The sequence below is a fragment of the Bison bison genome, unplaced genomic scaffold (assembly GCF_000754665.1).
Source record: "Bison bison bison isolate TAMUID 2011002044 unplaced genomic scaffold, Bison_UMD1.0 scf7180017864209, whole genome shotgun sequence".
In the NCBI taxonomy this organism is placed as follows: Eukaryota; Metazoa; Chordata; class Mammalia; order Artiodactyla; family Bovidae; genus Bison; species Bison bison.
Genome location: NW_011494781.1, coordinates 2,858,517 through 2,875,679, shown reverse-complemented (window position 1 = coordinate 2,875,679; position 17,163 = coordinate 2,858,517). Strand labels below are relative to the sequence as shown.

Here is a 17,163-nt window from a genome sequence, read left to right as displayed (position 1 = left end):
GTGTTGGAGCTTCAGCATCAGTCCTTCCAATGAATATTCAGGGTTGATTTCCTTTAGGATTGACTGGTTTGATCTCCTTGCTGTCCAAAGGACTCTCAGGAGTCTATATTCTAGATGCTTAAAAAGTAAATTATTAGTATTTCCCTTGTCTTACTTTTTTTTCTTTTTTGGCCACTCAGCATTCAGGGACCTTAGTTTCCCCACTAGGGATGGAACCCCATGCTCCCTACAGTGGAAGGATGGAGTCTTAACCACTTGACCACCAGACTCCCTTGTTGATAGAGGGGTCATGTGATACAGTTTGGCCAATGAGTTGTAGGCAGATGTTCCAGTCGGCTTCCTTTCCTGAATTAAAATATAAAACTTCACAAGATAGCTTTTGTCCTTTCCTGTCCAATAAATGGACTCAGTTTTAGAGAAGCAGCAATCACCTTGTGACCATGAGGATAAATGTGTAGATGGTGAAACCAAGACAGAAAGAGTCTGCTGGCTGTACACTACCTGCCCTTGGGTTTCCTTTCAAATGAGACTAAAAAACTGCTTTCTTTTGCTGGTTATTCAGTTGGCAGAATAAAGTTCTAACTGCTAAAAATCAGTGTAGAGATAGATTTTTAAGTATCAGAGCAAAATGCACGCTAAATTGATGAGTAGAGGTGGAAACAGAATTGGGAAGGGGACTTTCCCTTCATTTTCAGTTTTTGAATTTTTTACAACAAAAAGGTATTCACATATTCCCCGTTTAGCTAAAAAAATTACTTCTGTAAGATTTATGTCAGAAATGAAAGAGACTCTGACAAGAGACTCTTAAAATGGGGCAGCATCTCAGGCTGAGGTAAATGACTAAACCAAAGAAAGTTTTTCCACTGAGCTATCAGTTTACTCTTCGTTCAAAAAAGTTAATCTGGCTTGATTTATTTGTTCTTAGAGAATGCAGACTGCTTCATAGTGAGTACCAGTTCCTTTTCTAAAGGCTCACAAACTACTTTTTTTTTTTTAGGCAGTACCGCTTGGCTTGTGGGATCTTAGTTCCCCCATAAGGAATCAAACCTACAGCCTCATCAGTGAAAGCGTGGCGTCCTAACAACTGCATAGCCAGGAAATTCTCCTCACAAACTACCTTTGATACGATCCATCCTGGGTTTGTGTTGGTGCTCAGTAAAATTCAAGATTATTAGAGTCCATTTTTCAAGATCTACTTTTTTCTCCTTTCTAAACTCAGAATATTTTCCAATCTCTAACTTCCTCTTACTTCTCAGGTTCTCTGATATTTTCCAAAGATTACCCGCATAACAACTGCATACAAAAGATCCTGGCACACAAAAAAACACATGATGATGATACTTAATGCTTCTAACACTGATGATAGTAATAGCACTTACCACTTATTGGGCATTTCTGACAAACATTGTGCCAAGTACTTTACACACACTGTCTGATGTCATCTTCACAAAAGTCCTGTGAAGCCCACAACTATTACCAGGTCCACTTTACAGAGGCAGACACTGAAGCTCGGGCAGGTAACTTACCCAAAGCCACATAGGCAGGCGGTGTCAGAACACTGGGACCTCCAAAGCATCAGCTCTTGAACACCGAGCTTAATTGAAAAAAAGGTAAAATCAGTAAAAATGTAAACTCACCAACAGATTGTCTTTGTGTACCCTGCAAACACCCACTAACCTGGCCCATTTCCTCTCTCCCGGCGGAGGCAGAGCTGACAGCCATCCAGATCCTTTCCGTATTTTCCTTATCACCTCAGTCTAAGCTCCTCAGGCTCCGCCCCTCCCCGGACCGTTGCACCTTCTGCGCAAGCGCACTGTGGCCCGGAACGTGCCCATTGCTCCGCGCGTCCCCGAAGGCTGCGGGCCCGAGCAGAAGGAGCGCGCCGAGCGGGGCCGCGCCCAGGGGTGGGCGGGGCCTCCATGTGACTGGCGGAGACACGCGAGCCCAGGACTTGCGGAATGAATGGCGGGGATTAGAAGGATTCTACTCGCTCGGGAGTTGCACAAGAAGTTTCTATTGCACAAGTATTTCATCCACCCATCTATTTATTCCAGAAATGTATGTTAGTGGCTACTGAGTGCGGCTATCTACTTAGCACGAAGAATGTGCCCACAGGGCTCCCCAGCTTGAATACATACTTGAGAACGTGCGGGAGCGGGATTCCTTGAGCCTCACCCCACAACCCCCAACACAGAATTCCTGTATTGCAGGAGGAAAAGCAGGCCCACGTCAAGGGTTCAGATCTGCACCTACCTGGGAAATAGATCCCGCTTGTCTCTAGGCTTGTCATTCCATGTTCTTCTCTTCTCCCCGTCACTTGTACTTATCCCACCCGCCCTTACGTCAGGGTCCTGTCAATTCTGCTTTCTAGAAGTTTACACTGTAGCGGGGTTAGAACACTGCAGCATGATACAGCTAAGGATGGGTCTGTAGAAGGCAGACAATTAACCCTCGTGCTGGTTAATCCTCACTGTGGTCCAAAGGAGCTAGATAATGATAGAACCAGTGTTCAAAATACTTGAGAAGTGTGAGCCCTCCCTCAGGGAGCTTACGATGTTTCAAGAAAGAGAGGGGCAGAGAGTGGAATAAAAGAAATAAAGAGGTGGAAACAGGAGGCTGTGCTATTTACTAGGAGGAAACGAAATAAATAATGAATATAATTTTGTTTGCTTGCTTATTTGTATTTTTGTGATAACTATTTTATTGCATTCCTATTTTCTCCAAAGTTGAGTCATTTCTTGAATCTGGAACAAACTGTGTTATTTTTGCATAAGTTCTTCTTTCCTCAAGGTCTGTCTCATGTCATTCCTCTGCCCTCCCTCTCAGATTTTCCTTTCCCTGCCTTCCACCTTCCTCTAATAATTGTTCAACAAATGCTAAATTTTAGAAATGGTTTCTGCTCTCAGTGTTCAGCTTCTAAAGCATCTTCTTTTATTTCTGGAGTCTACAGTCTTTAATTCACGAAAAAACAGTCAGCCCTTCTCCTTTTTCACTTTTTGGTTAATTATTATTAATTATTTTGTAACTTCCCAGTTCCAAAAAGCTTTTCTCCTAATTTCATCTTACAAGCAAGTGATCTAGTACACTCCTTGACACTGCCATCACCTCCAAACTGCTATATCCCATATATATCAGTAAGTCTTGTCAGTTTCACGTCCCTAAAATTTCTCAAACTTTTCTTTGTGTCACCATGTCTGTCCATGACCTTAGTTTAAGCATTCATCTGAATCTCTGGTATAACCACATCCATTGCATTTTTCCCTTCCTGTTAATCCATTCTCCCCAGAGTAATTTTCTTGAGAAACAAAATCTAATCTGTCATTGGATGCCTAATACCTATCAATGGCTTACCTTTGCTTTAAGGATAAAAACCAAAATCCTTGGAGGACTTACAATGCCCTGCCAAAATCTGCACTCCCTTTGATTCTATTCTCTCCTTTGTCTATTTCACCCACTGCCTTCTTTCAGTTCTTTGAATGTGCTCTCACCTCAGGGGACTTTGCACATGCTATTCTCTCTGCTTAGAATGTTCTTTTCCTTACTTGCAACATTACTTATTAGTCACATTTTTTCCAATATTACTGAGGAAAAATTGACAATATAGTTGTATATACTTAAAGGGTTAAATGAAATTTGATCTATTTATCAAATGATTAGAATAATTACCAAGGTGAAGATAATTAATACATTTATCACCTCACACAACTCTTTTTTTTCAGGTAAGAATGCTTGTGATGTACTGTCTCATTAATTTTCAAGTATAGAATACCATAGTCAACATGTTTCCACATTCACACCAACGGTTGTTATCTCTTGTCTTTTTTATTATAGCCATTTAACCTGTGTGAGGTGATATCTCACTGTGATTTTGATTTTGATTTCCCCGATGCTTAGTGGTGTTGAGCATCTTTTCACTTTGACCATTAGAATGTCTTCTTTGAACTGATCACATTCTAAACAACTGCACATCCTTTAGATTTCAGATTCAGCATCACTTCTCAAGAGAAAATTTCTCAGATTCCCAGCGCAGGTTATCAAAGAGATAAATTCTGGCAAGCAAGAAAGTGTATGTGCTTGGAATTCCATTTGCTCTTCTGGATGTACTCTTCACTTTTCTTTGCTATGCATTATACCCAAGCGAGCCAACCTGTGCAGAACACACCAAAGTCTCCTTGGCCCCATGGCTTCTGACTGGGGAGAACAGTCTGAGTGGGGTGCATAGGCAGGAGCTCAGAATCAGGTGGGGTATCGGGGCTTGTATCCCCCTGCTTCCTCCTTTCGGGTCCCTGAAGACTAGCTGCTCCCTCAACCAAGTACTTACTAAGCTTCTGTCAAGCAGGAGTTTCTGCCAGCTTTCTTGATTTCCAGGTTCCCATAATTTCCCCTCCTTCCTCCTGTCACCACTTCAGGCCCATAGGTACCATCAGCAATGTGGTCACATACTCCATTATTACTTTTGGCTTCTTTAATCTCTGCCCACTCTTTTGTAAACAGATCTTGTGTTAAACACTCCTCTAATTACCGTCTCCAAGTGTGTCATCTGTTTCCCCTGGGGACCCTGATAGAGACATTGCCCCTGGGATTTTTCATATAACTAAAATTTACATTATTAGTGTCAAAACCCTTCTTATGGCCAAAAATAAGAGATTATCTAATCTATTGTATTTACAAAATGGAATGCTATTGGTTATTGAAAAATCATATTTTTGAAAAATGGAAACAGGATACAAAGGAATGTACTGAATTTGATCTCAGTTTTATAAAACCAAAGATAATAAACTAAAACAAATGTGTGTGTATAAAAGAGTCAACATATATGTTGCCAAAATGGTAATAGCTCCTAAGAATGACAGGGTTATTTTTTCTTTATGATTTTTCTATTTTTTCTCTGTTGTCTGCAATAATGCTACATTACCGTGATGATGAAATATATATATATATGTTATTTAAAAACATTTTTTATTGATCCAATACAAGTTAAAAAGTAATTAATCAATTAAAGTGAAAGTTAAATAAGACAATGAAAGTATATTGCCTAGTGTATGTGCCTATTAGTTGGCACAGAGGAGGCATTCAATATGTCAAATAGTTTCTTATTACAAATCATGTTTTACATACCTCTCTGCCTTATGAAACTAAATACAGAGAATAGAAATTAGATTTTTTTGAATGACTTGGGATATTAGTCATTATACTGTACTTTAGTATTATAGCATGATGCTCTGAGCTCAGTTCAGTCCTATCATTTAGCATATAAAGTGAAGTGAAGTCGCTCAGTCGTGTACGACTCTCTGCGACCCCATGGACTGTAGCCTACCAGGCTCCTCCCTCCATGGGATTCTCCAGGCAAGAGTACTGGAGTGGGTTGCCATTTCCTTCTCCAATTAAGGAAATGTATAGTACGGAACCATCCTCAGAGGGCTCAAATGACTTCGCTGAGGCCATGTACTGCTAATTAGTGCTCTCAGCTCACGCTCTCCTCCAAAGACTTCCTCCAAGACATCCTTCCTTCCCTCCAGAGAAATACTTCTTTTCCTGTATTTGTCACTACCCACAACTCACTTAATACTATTACAGGCTTTTTGTTAAGTAACTATGTCTATTTCTATCTTTATCATAGTACATCGTGTACATTTTTTTCTCCTTTCCTCCTATTTTGGTTCTGGAAATGGAACTAATCTGGTAAAATGATTGCTAGTGATAGAACACAGTAAAAGGACATCAGAAAGTTTCAAAAGAAAATTAACTTAAAAAAAAGAATGAATGCCATCAACTTTTAGAGATCATCAACATGTCTTGCACTCACCTTCAGAAATCACACAAATGGGACTTCCTGACAGTCCAGTGGTTAAGACTCCATGCTTCCAATGCAGGGGCACAAGTTCTATCCCTGGTCAGGGCACTAAGATCCCACATGCCTTGTGGCCAAAAAAATTTCTTTTTATGATTTAAAAAAATAATAATTGAAAAAAAAAAAAAAGAAATCACACAAATGTGTATTGTCTCCTTTTTTCCAACTCTTTATCCTAACAGTATTTTGGTAATATATACTTTATATATGAAAAAATGAACAGATTTAAGTGTAAAGCTTATTGAATTTTGACAGATATACTTGTGCAGCCAATGTCTAGATCAATATAAAGAAAAGACTTGTAAAAGAAGAAAGACAGACAGCATTGCATTTCACCCACTTCTGCAAAGATTAACTTGCTGCAGTTGTTGACTGACAGTGCATTCTACTTCAGAGGAAATTAAGATGATAACAGGATGAAGCACTCTGTGCTTCAGACAGAAGAAATTAAAATGATAGCAGGATGCTCTGTGCTTTGGACAAGCAGGGTCTTATGTGGTTAGATGTGTCTCAGGAAGAATTTTAGTGAATGAAGTTTCTTACAACTTTCCATGCATTGAAAAGCACCAAAATCATTAGCTTGACACATCCGTTTTTGATGACTAACAGTAATCTGTTACCAAGATATATAATATACTTGACTGCATGTATTCCCCAGCCAAAAATCATATATAAATTAATTTCCCCAGCTATCTCTTCAGAGCAGTTTCTCAGAGCTACTGAAAGGCTCTCACTCGGGTTATAGTCTTCAATAAGACCCTAAATGAAACTTAGCTCACAACTCTTATATTGTGCAATTTTCTATCAGTCTGTAGTCCTTCACCTCAGAAAATTCCATGTTTTCCTATGCCCTGAACCCTCCCTCCCCTGACTCCCTGCCATGGCACAACACAACCACTATTCTAATCTCTTAACTTGCTTTTGTCTGTTCTTGAACTTCCTATAAATGGAATCGTACAGTGTGTGCTGTTATGTATATGAATCGTCCCTTCTTTTATATAGCTGTAGGATTCAACTGTATGAATATACCACAATTTCTTTGTCCATTCTTCTGTCAATAGACAGTGGGGTTGTTTCCAGTTTGGGTTATTATGAATAAAGTTGCTGGGAATATTCCTGTACAATAAAGTAATGAATATGAAAAGTATAAAAAAGTTTTGTGTACATGGTAAAAGTTTCTTAAGACATTAAACTGCCTTTGAAATCTTTTACTGTTACTTTGATTAAGTAGATAACTATTGTTTCACAGTGAATGTAAGCTGGTACCAAACTGGAATTTTGGTTTCTCTCCCTGATGAAAAGAACAAAGTTTTCTTGGAATATGGCTTTTGATAACAGACTATGTAGATTTCTTTGCCTTTAAGTGATTCGTATTTGTTTTTTAAATCTTTTGTTACTTTGATAAAATGAATGAATATTATTTCACAAAGCTCTATGAAGGCTATGTCACACATAGACAAAGCTCATTCTGCTTCTACAAAATTAATCCTTCATCAGGGAATTTAAAATGGATAAACAATGGCTGTAAACCAAACAGCTGGGGCCACGGGAAATCCAATATGGCTGCTTGGCTTTTCCTGGCTCCCTGACAGACCTCACTTTTATTTGATAGGATAATGCTTTTCCTGGCTGCAGGGTTAGTGTCTCACAGTGGAGAAAAAATGGTTCAACTATGTTTTCTACAATCTGCAGTGATCAAGGCACCCACTTTACTGGAAAACCATACAAGCATTACAGTTTTCATGACTTTTTGTCTGACATACTGCTGGCTTTTAATCTTTGTTTTCAGATATAAAGAGGCTCTTCTCCTCAAGTTACTGATGGTTTAAAGCAACTTAGTAATTTACACCTGTGGGTAAAATTATAACTTTTTTCTCTCTGTCTTGTCCTTCCAGAAATTGGAGACACTGGGTTCTGAACAGATTTATCAAGTAAATAAAAAGACTGTCTCCCAACATATACAGAAATCTCAAAGTATACTGCTGCTGCTGCTGCTGCTGCTAAGTCACTTCAGTCGTGTCCAACTCTGTGTGACCCCATAGAGGGCAGCCCACCAGGATCTCCCGCCCCTGGGATTCTCCAGGCAAGAACACTGGAGTGGGTTGCCATTTCCTTCTCCAATGCATGAAAGTGAAAAGTGAAAGTGAAGCCACTCAGTGGTGTCCAACTCCATGGACTGCAGCCTACCAGGCTCCTCCGCCCATGGGATTTTCCAGGCAAGAGTACTGGAGTGGGGTGCCATTGCCTTCTCCCAAAGTATACAGGGGACCTCTAAAAGAAAAATCCACCTCGATAAAAACTGATGTCAGTCCTATGGCATCTATAGTCAATGGACCAAACTTACTTTAGAAAGGAAATTAGTTTTCACTATATTTAATACAAATGGGGATAATTGTAGAAAAATATTCTGTTTCACTGAATACTAAGTTCTAGTTTTGTTAATTAAGATCTGTATTTACTAAGACTCATTTATGAGATAGTTCCTTGTGGCTATGTTAAATTGCTAAGAGGTTTAATTAAGTTATTGAAAAGGACACTCTGAGTTTGTTCCTAAAGTGAACTCACTCAGTCGTGTCCGACTCTTTGCGACCCTCTGGACTGTAGCCCTCCGGCTCCTCTGTCCATGGGATTCTCCAGGCAAGAATACTGGAGTAGGTTGCCATTTCCTTCTCCAGGGGATCTTCCCAACCCAGGGATCGAACCCAAGTCTCCCGCATGGCAGGCAGGTGCTTTATCCTCTGAGCCACTGGGGAACACAGTTTGTTTCTCTGAGTTTGTTTCTAAAGCTTATCTTTAAAGCCTATCTTATCTCTAAACCAATCTTTGAATAAAGATCAGATCCTTCAAGATCTACAACCAGGAGATTAACAGCAGGTTATAGTCATGTAACAAACTAAGTCAGATGACTTGGAAATATCCCGGGGCTATATCTAATGGAAGTTCTTTACTTAAGTTCTTACTTATGATTTTATTATTAGTGCTAATTATATTGTTTTCTACATTACCTGTTTCAAAAATTGTTGTCCCTTACATTATCAATTGTGTGACTGAGCCACTGATATAATGATGGTATACAGTTCCATATGAAATCCATAATTGTAGCAATGTGACTCTCTATATTAGAAGAAGCAACAAGAGGAAATATTTTCCTGGACCAAGAGGCTAGTAAGAAAGGTGTGGTCCAGAGACTTTTGCTATTCACAGGGCCTAGTCCAATAACAGCACAGAGAGTGGCCAATCTGTGAAATCTTTGACAGACCTGGGAATGAGCCTTCCCAGCACCATGGGACAAGATGGTGATGAAATGCCCCAGTTCAGTTCAGTCGCTCAGTTGTGTCCGACTCTTTGCGACCCCGTGAGTCACAGCACGCCAGGCCTCCCTGTCCATCACCAACTCCCAGAGTTCACTCAAACCCATGTCCATAGAGTCGGTGATGCCATCCAGCCATCTCATCCTCTGTCGTCCCCTTCTCCTCCTGTCCCCAAATCCCTCCCAGCATCAGGGTCTTTTCCAATGAGTTTTAGAACTAACACCCCAAAAAGATGTCCTTTTCATTATAGGGGACTGGAATGCAAAAGTAGGAAGTCAAGAAACACCTGGAGTAACAGGCAAATTTGGCCTTGGAGTATGAAATGAAGCAGGGCAAAGGCTAATAGAGTTTTGCCAAGAGAACACACTGGTTATAACAAACACTCTCTTCCAACAACACAAGAGAAGACTCTACACATGGACATCACCAGATGGTCAACACCGAAATCAGACTGCAGCCAAAGATGGAGAAGCTCTATACAGTCAGCAAAAACAAGACCAGGAGCTGACTGTGGCTCAGATCATGAAATGCCCCAAACAATGGTCAAACTCATGGCCATAATGGGGCCCTGCTGACTGGAAACTGGCACTTGCCAACTTCCTCTACAAATATTAAATCATGGACATTATAGCTGCTGACCTTTAACATCCCCTGAAAGGAGTTCAGAGTAGAAATCAGAAATTAAGCAGTCACTCTGTGCTCTTGGCAAAATGGACAAAACAGGCCTCTCTATCAAACAGATAGTTCAATATTTTCAGGTAAAAATTTTCTTGAGCCCAAATTCTTACATCTTCTCATACCTAGAAAAACACTAAAATTGTTAACGGTGACAACTACAATGGCTTATATGTTAATACCACAGTAAGAGGCTAAAGCCTACTTGCACAAACCTGGACAGCTGGCTGCCTGGCTATAAGTTTACATAAAGCACCTGTCTACACTGGGTTTGAGACGCATTCTCCTAAAAAAAATGATGAGATTTATTTCATCTGTTAAAGTGCAAGTTGTCACTCTTTCACCTACTTCTGAGAACAGGGTTTGCTATACCTACGTTCAAAATGTATACGACCAAACCAAATGGCTCCATTCTTACAGACAGGGCCACCCAAGTGTTGACTCTGTCTAGACCAGGATCAAATTTCCCACCAAATGTAACCTGATTCTTATTCTTGCTTGGACTGTTGATTATAATAATTCTTTTACTGATTTTTGGTTTCTGCCTTTTAAATCTACTTGTCTAGTTTGTTCTTCCTAAATGATACAATGGCTTCCCAGACAAAGTAATAGTGATGTAGAGATTCTGGTCACTCTTCAAGATGGACTCCCCTGATGTTCCTCTCTGGTCATAGATCCAATCTTGATTTGGAATTATAGTTTCCCAAAATTCACAGACTATTGGGAATGTGTAGTCTGTGGGCCTAACCTGGTGGAAAACTACTTCAGTAGTTATTCTTACTATTTGCACCCTGTATCTTTCATTGTCTAATGAATTTTGTATCTAAGCAGCTTGAGGCATTTAAGTTGCAAATGACTGTTCGTGCTTCTACAATTTCTCCTGCCTCCTCTAGCTATTACTTGGGGCCCCTGGATCAGAAACACTAAATAAAAGGGTAAGAAGAATATGTTGCTTCAGCAACTTAGGGCCAGTGCCCCTCGCCAACACAGAGCAGTTAAAGACAGATTTCTTCACCCCTTTCCCATCAGCAACAATATTCTCCTAAAAGAAAAGGGGAGAATGAGAGAGTTAAAGCGTAGGCAGGTAGCCCAAGGCCCTTAAAGGAGGAGGCAGCAAACATTCCTTTATCCATTCTTTTGCCTTAGTCAGGTAGGACATGTTTCTTTTAAGCCCTGTACTGGTATTGCAACAATATATCTTGCTTGAGACCTGGCCTTCTTTAGGTCCAGAACTAACCATTACAAAGCACAATATATCTTACTCATGGGTTTGCTTTTCTTAGACTCTATCTTAATGATTATAATTGTAACAAATCTTGCCTGGGAGTCTGTTTCTCAACAACAATATATCTCACCCAGAAACATGGTGCTCCGGAACTCCCCGAACTCCTTCCTTCTGGCTAATCTTGTACTGAAGTCATCTCAGGATGTGTGACTTGGGAAAGGGTCTGGTGGAACTCTTACAACCTCGAGATATTCTTTTTATCTGTTTTCAGCAGCCAGTTGAGAAGTATATAGTTCAGTTCAGTCGCTTTCAGTTCAGTCGCTCAGTTGTGTCTGACTCTGTGACCCCATAGACTGCAGCACACCAGGCTTCCCTGTCCATAACCAACTCCTGGAGCTTACTCAAACTCATGTCCATCAAGTCAGTGATGCCATCCAACCATCTCATCATCTGTCGTCCCCTTCTCTTCCCACTTTCAATCTTTCCCAGCATCAGGGTCTTTTCCAGTGAGTCAGTTCTTTGCATCTGGTGGCCAAAGTATTGGAGTTTCAGCTTCAGCATCAGTCCTTCCATTGCATATTCAGGACTGATTTCCTTTCGGATGGACTGGTTGGATCTCCTTGCAGTCCAAGGAACTCTCAAGAGTCTTAACCAACACCAGAGTTGTTTTTTTTAAGCAGGGCATTATATGCTTCTCATATATGACAACCTGCTTAAAAACTAGTGACGGTGGGAACTCTCCTTCCCTCTTTTGTTAGAGGCTTTCTCTAAACTTTTCACTCTAATAAAACTTTGTTACACAAAGCGCTGAGTGACTGAGACTGTATTTCAGTCAAAACTGAAATTTTTGTGAAATTTTAGTTTTGAAATTTTCACCTTTAGAGACCAGGAATACCAGCACGATTCACCATAAGCTTTCAGTTTCGGGTGAGGTGCAGGTGGGACCTACTTCTTAAGGTCCTCAAGTTCATACTTTGCTCTAAGTTAACAAGGGCTCACCCCATACTCCTTCCAGGATCTACCTTGAAGGCCACCTGTGACTCTGGGGACCACTCAAAAACCCAGGTAACCTAGGGCTTGGGAAAACATCCTCAGCGCCATCTGGGAGAGAAAGTGATAACAACAAAGACAGGTCTCTCTCTGGAGAGTCCCCTCCCTGCTTGCTCACAGGCAAGTGAGGAAACCAAGGGAGCGCTGGAAGGACCCCCACATGGGGACATCCACAAAGCCCTCAGAGGTTCCTCTGACTGGACAGGAAGTCAAGGCATCTCTCAGGCTCCCACAGACAATTTTGTTGGCAGAATTGGCACAGTGAGCCTGTGGTGGGAGTGGACAAATGCAACCTGAATTCTAGTCAAAGTCCCAAAACAGCCAGGAATGAGCCACAGACGGAAGCTGGGGGGCAGGCCTCCCCAGCATCTTGCTCTAGCGTGACAGTCATGGACCTCAACGAATGCCCCCAATCTGCCAGGACCAAAGAATCTGTGGAGGAGGCCCTGCATGGTAAGGTAATTTTGAACCTAGAGTACTTATTAAATCCCAAGTCATTAATGTTAATATGAGGAGTTCACAATCTCCAAGGTCCAATAAAAATCCCTCCTCAAACACAAAGTTAGAATCAGGAAGATCTACACACCAATGAACAGTTTCATAAGCTTGAGTTTCAAGGGCACACTGTGAAATTGGTGTGCTCCTTCAAGACTGTGCCACTGACATGCTTCTCAAGGACTGTCACTCAGATATGTTCTTTGCTGCAAACATCTTGGCTTCTCAGGAATCTCTTTCCTATTCCCAGGACTTGCCCAGTGGAGATGTGTCCAATTACCAGACGTTCTATAACATTAACTCCAGTGGAGGGAGCACCCGGGGGCGGCAGGAGATCCTGAGACAGCAAACCCAATATAAGAATCTGAGCAATAAGTTTGTCCCCACTGATAGAAGAGAGACTTACAGGAGGTCCAAACTAGGACAGCATAAAAAGGGTTGGCAGAATAGAGGGCCTATGAGGCCTAAGGGATGAGTAACCTGGGCCAGCAAAAGATATCAGCAGAGTCCCAGAGAAGCAAATTAAACAGTTAAACCTGAAGAAGAGACAGGGTCCTTCAGAAAGCCACTTCAGAACACAGATTAAGCAGGTTCTGCAATGGATTTTCTCAAGTAAATGCAAAGGATAAGAACAGCCCCTGCAAAAAGGCAAGCTTGCAGCATCCGCCGCCCAGGGCCAGGAACCAGTCAAAAGCAGATTGATTACCGACAGCAGGGCTGTTGAGGATCAGACTCTTATGACAGCTGTTGGACAGATTCAAAGAAAAGATGGAGCTTCACCATCGACTTCATGCCTTGGAGTTAAATTGGTGCAAAGCAGAACTCTGGGCCCCATTAGGTTCACATTACGGCTACACTAGGTTTCTCTCCTACCCAGAGTAAAGGAGAGTGAGGAGAAACTCAGCCTTCAATAACTAAGTTACCCCCATGGGCCACATCTGTCCAAAAACGAGTAAGTAGACCAGTCCCAGGGACAGCAAGTGGACCGTCCCACCCAGGGAGCCAGGTCCCCCTCCAGGCAGAGCCTGCCAGCATGGATCAACAGTGACGTGTCCCAGGTTGTTTCTCTCCACTGTCCAAGGCGCTATCTTCTTCAGAAATACACCTCTTCTGGTCAATCAGAACACGCTTTTCACAGCATTCCTGGTAGGAAAACTCTTCTCCAGAAAAAAAAATTCATATTCTGCCAAGACAAAAGTTTTTCTCTCATGTTAGCACATCCTCTATGTGCTAATGGTTTCTTCCAACCACGTATTATTTTGTTTCCTGAAATAAGTTTTTTTTTGTTTTTTGTTTTCCCCATGAAAGGTGGTGGCCTCTGTCTGTGCCCTGCTGGGGGGTAGTGAGGGGATCAGGGGCCACTCTTCCCAGGTGCCTGCTTTGCCTTCCAAATGTGCCCCTAGTGTGGGAAGTAGAGGAAGGAGGCAGGTGGCAGAGGTGCCCAATAGATGGTGCAGTGACTAAGGAGCCCCTGGCATCCCACCACCATCTGCAGCCCAGAGGAAATAAGTTAGGGGCCCACGGCTCATGGTGGCCCCCCCCAGAGTCTCCCCTTACTCCAGCTCCCAGAGCCCAGACAGAGGGATAACACCTACAGCTCTCCACAGAGGACCAGGCTCCCAGAGACAGCAGAGCCTCTGAGCAGGGAAGCTTTCACAGGACTGGGAGCTTGGGACAGACTCATGGTCTGTGATCCAAGGAAGCTCCTAGGGAACATGTGGGACTCAACAGGCCCAGGGTCTATGCTGGTGTCACAGCAAGTGTCAACTATTATCAGCGTGTCAGAACCCCAACACGTAGGACCAGGACCTGGGAGGGAAGGGCAGCGGCACAGGCCTGCTTGTGCTGTGTTTTCTCCCTGGAGCCACGTCCTGCCTCTGGGCCCCATCCTCCAGGGTGGGCCCAGCAGTAGGGGCTCAGCCAGGGTCTGAGGGGAGAATCTGGGACTTAGATTACAGAGTGACCTCCAGAGCTCAGGCGAGGGGGGCACAGAGCAGGGACCTTGAGCCTGGTCATTCCGTCCCTGTGTGGGGTTAGTGGGAATCCTATGGGAGATCAGTGTGGGTCTGTTTACAGTGGATAAATGGATAAAGGTGATACACACACGTGCACATACATAGCATAAACAATGAGATATTATTCAGCCTTAATCAAAGTAAACCCTGACATTTTCAAGAACATTGAATGAACCTGGAGAACACTATGCTAAGCGAAATAAGCCTGACAGTATCACTTATGTGTGGAATCTAAAAGAAAAAAAAAGGAATCACAGAACAGAGGGTTGAAATTGTTGTCTGCAGCTAGTTGTGGGGAAATGAGAATAGGCTGGCAAATGGATACAAATTTTCCATTATAAAATGAGAACCAAAACGAAGGACTAAGGTCTGAGGAGCTAATGTACAGCATGATGTCTCCTGGATTGGCAGGCAGGTGCCAATCCTGAGAAGTCCTTGAATGTGCAAGCTGAGTTGCTATCACACAGCTGGAATTGCATCACCTACACTAGCTTTGTTCATAGTGATGCTTCCTATGCTTGACTTTGTATTCCGGGATGTCTGGCTCTAGGTGAGTGACTGCACCATTGTGGTTATCTAGGTCATGAAGATCTTTTTTGTACAGTTCTTCTGTGTATTCTTGCCACCTCTTCTTAATATCTTCTGCTTCTGTTAGGTCCACACCATTTCTATTCTTTATTGTGCCCATCTTTGCATGAAATATTCCCTTGGTATCTCTAATTTTCTTGAAGAGATAGCTAGTCTTTCCCATTCTATTGTTTTCCTCTATTTCTTTGCATTGTTCTTATCGCTCCTTTCTATTCTTTGGAACTCTGCATTCAGATGGGGATATCTTTCCTCTTCTCCCTTGCCTTTAGGTTCTCTTTTCTCAGCTATTGTAAGGCCTCCTCAGACAGCCATGTTGCCATTTTGCCTTTTCTTGGGGGTGGTTTTGATCACCACCACAGCTCAGCTATCTGGGGCCAATCCTCTTTCCTTGCTCACCCTGCTTCTTGCGTTCCCCCAGCTCCTCAGCAATCACCATGGGGCGGGGGTGGAGATGGCAGCATCACTGGATCCCAGTTCTGGGAGCTCTCATTCACGTTTGGAGGCTAGAAATTACTGATGGCTGCGACAATTCTTGTTGATTAATATGGCAGGAGATATTTTCATTTCACAGGGGCTTTCTCTGCCCCCTTTAGTTCAAAGTGACAGGAAAGTCTCTGCTGGTTTATCCCTCTCTATTCTTGGCCTCTGTTGAGAAGACTGATTAAATTAATGAGCCACATCCATGATCTCTTCTTCAAATGGTTGCTCAGCTATACCCTTAGAGTTTTCTTCAGAACAAGCTTGCTCGCTTTGAAATATGGATAGGCTGATAATTTTCCAAATCTCTAAGTTCTGATTTTTTTACTGCATAAATTTATTTATGTATTTCTAGATGAAACAAAGATGAATATTTTTAATGATAAAAGGTACAACTCACAAAGAAGATAGACATCATAAATCATCTGGCACCTAACAACAAAGATACAAAGATACATAAGGCAAAAATTAGAAGAAATATAAGGGAAAAGAAAAATAAATATAATCATAGCGAGGCATACTCACATTTCTCTGAGAATATTTTATTAAGTGCATAAAAATAAGAATAGAAGCATCTTGAATGATGTCATTAATAATTTAAATATAATAGATTTCTATTTATATTAATTTATATTAATCTTATATCCTATACAGACATACTTAAAATTTTGTATCTCACATGTTGCTATTAGATGTTCATAGGATGATTAGAAAAACTGGACAAAGGATAAACATTACTAAATTTCAAAAAGTAGAATTATTTTTTGTGTGTGATTCAGTTATACATATACATATATATTATTTTTAAAATTGTTTTCCATTATAGGTTGTTATAAGATATTGACTATAATTCCCTGTGCTATATAGTAAACCTTTGCTGCTTATTATATATCTATTTTTTAAATTAGAAAACTAGCATTCTATTTACACTAAGTCAAACAAGTGGAATCAAAATGTTGTAAATTTTTTAGTTAGGCAAAAATTAATAAGTTTTCTAAAATACATATATTATACATATTATTTATATATATGTACACAAGAGCTTTTCTACTACACTTGATAAAGGCTTGAGGAAGAACACCAAGAAAAAAGAAGAGATGGAGAAATTAGAAAACATAGACTAAATGAAATGGGAGCCCTGAATATGAAATGGAAAAAGTTAAACAAACTAGATAAAAGAGCCTTATATAGTCCAGATATGTTCCAACATCTGTTGGATCATCGAAAAAGCAAGAGAGTTCCAGAAAAACATCTACTTCTGCTTTATTGACTATGCCAAAGCAATTGACTGTGTGGATCACAATAGACTGTGGAAAATTCTTCAAGAGATGGGAATACCAGACCACCTGACCTGCCTCTTGAGAAATCTGTATGCAGGTCAAGAAGCAACAGTTAAAACTGGACATGGAACAATAGATTGGTTCCAAATAGAGAAAGGAGTACATCAAGGCTGTATATTGTCACCCTGCTTATTTA

At 41.2% G+C, this 17,163-nt stretch overlaps 1 protein-coding gene across 1 annotated transcript in view; it reads right to left on the bottom strand.

Annotated features, from left to right (window-relative positions):
* Positions 1-1,744, bottom strand: part of MSANTD3 (Myb/SANT-like DNA-binding domain containing 3) — a 33,643-nt gene extending 31,899 nt beyond the window's left edge. The window contains exons 1-2 of the mRNA XM_010844813.1: positions 1,678-1,744; positions 1,527-1,594 (exon numbers count right to left, since the gene is read on the bottom strand). The gene's annotated coding sequence lies outside the window, so the exon portion shown is untranslated. The remainder of the gene's footprint in view (positions 1-1,526; positions 1,595-1,677) is intronic.
* Between the last annotated feature and the right edge of the window lie 15,419 nt (positions 1,745-17,163).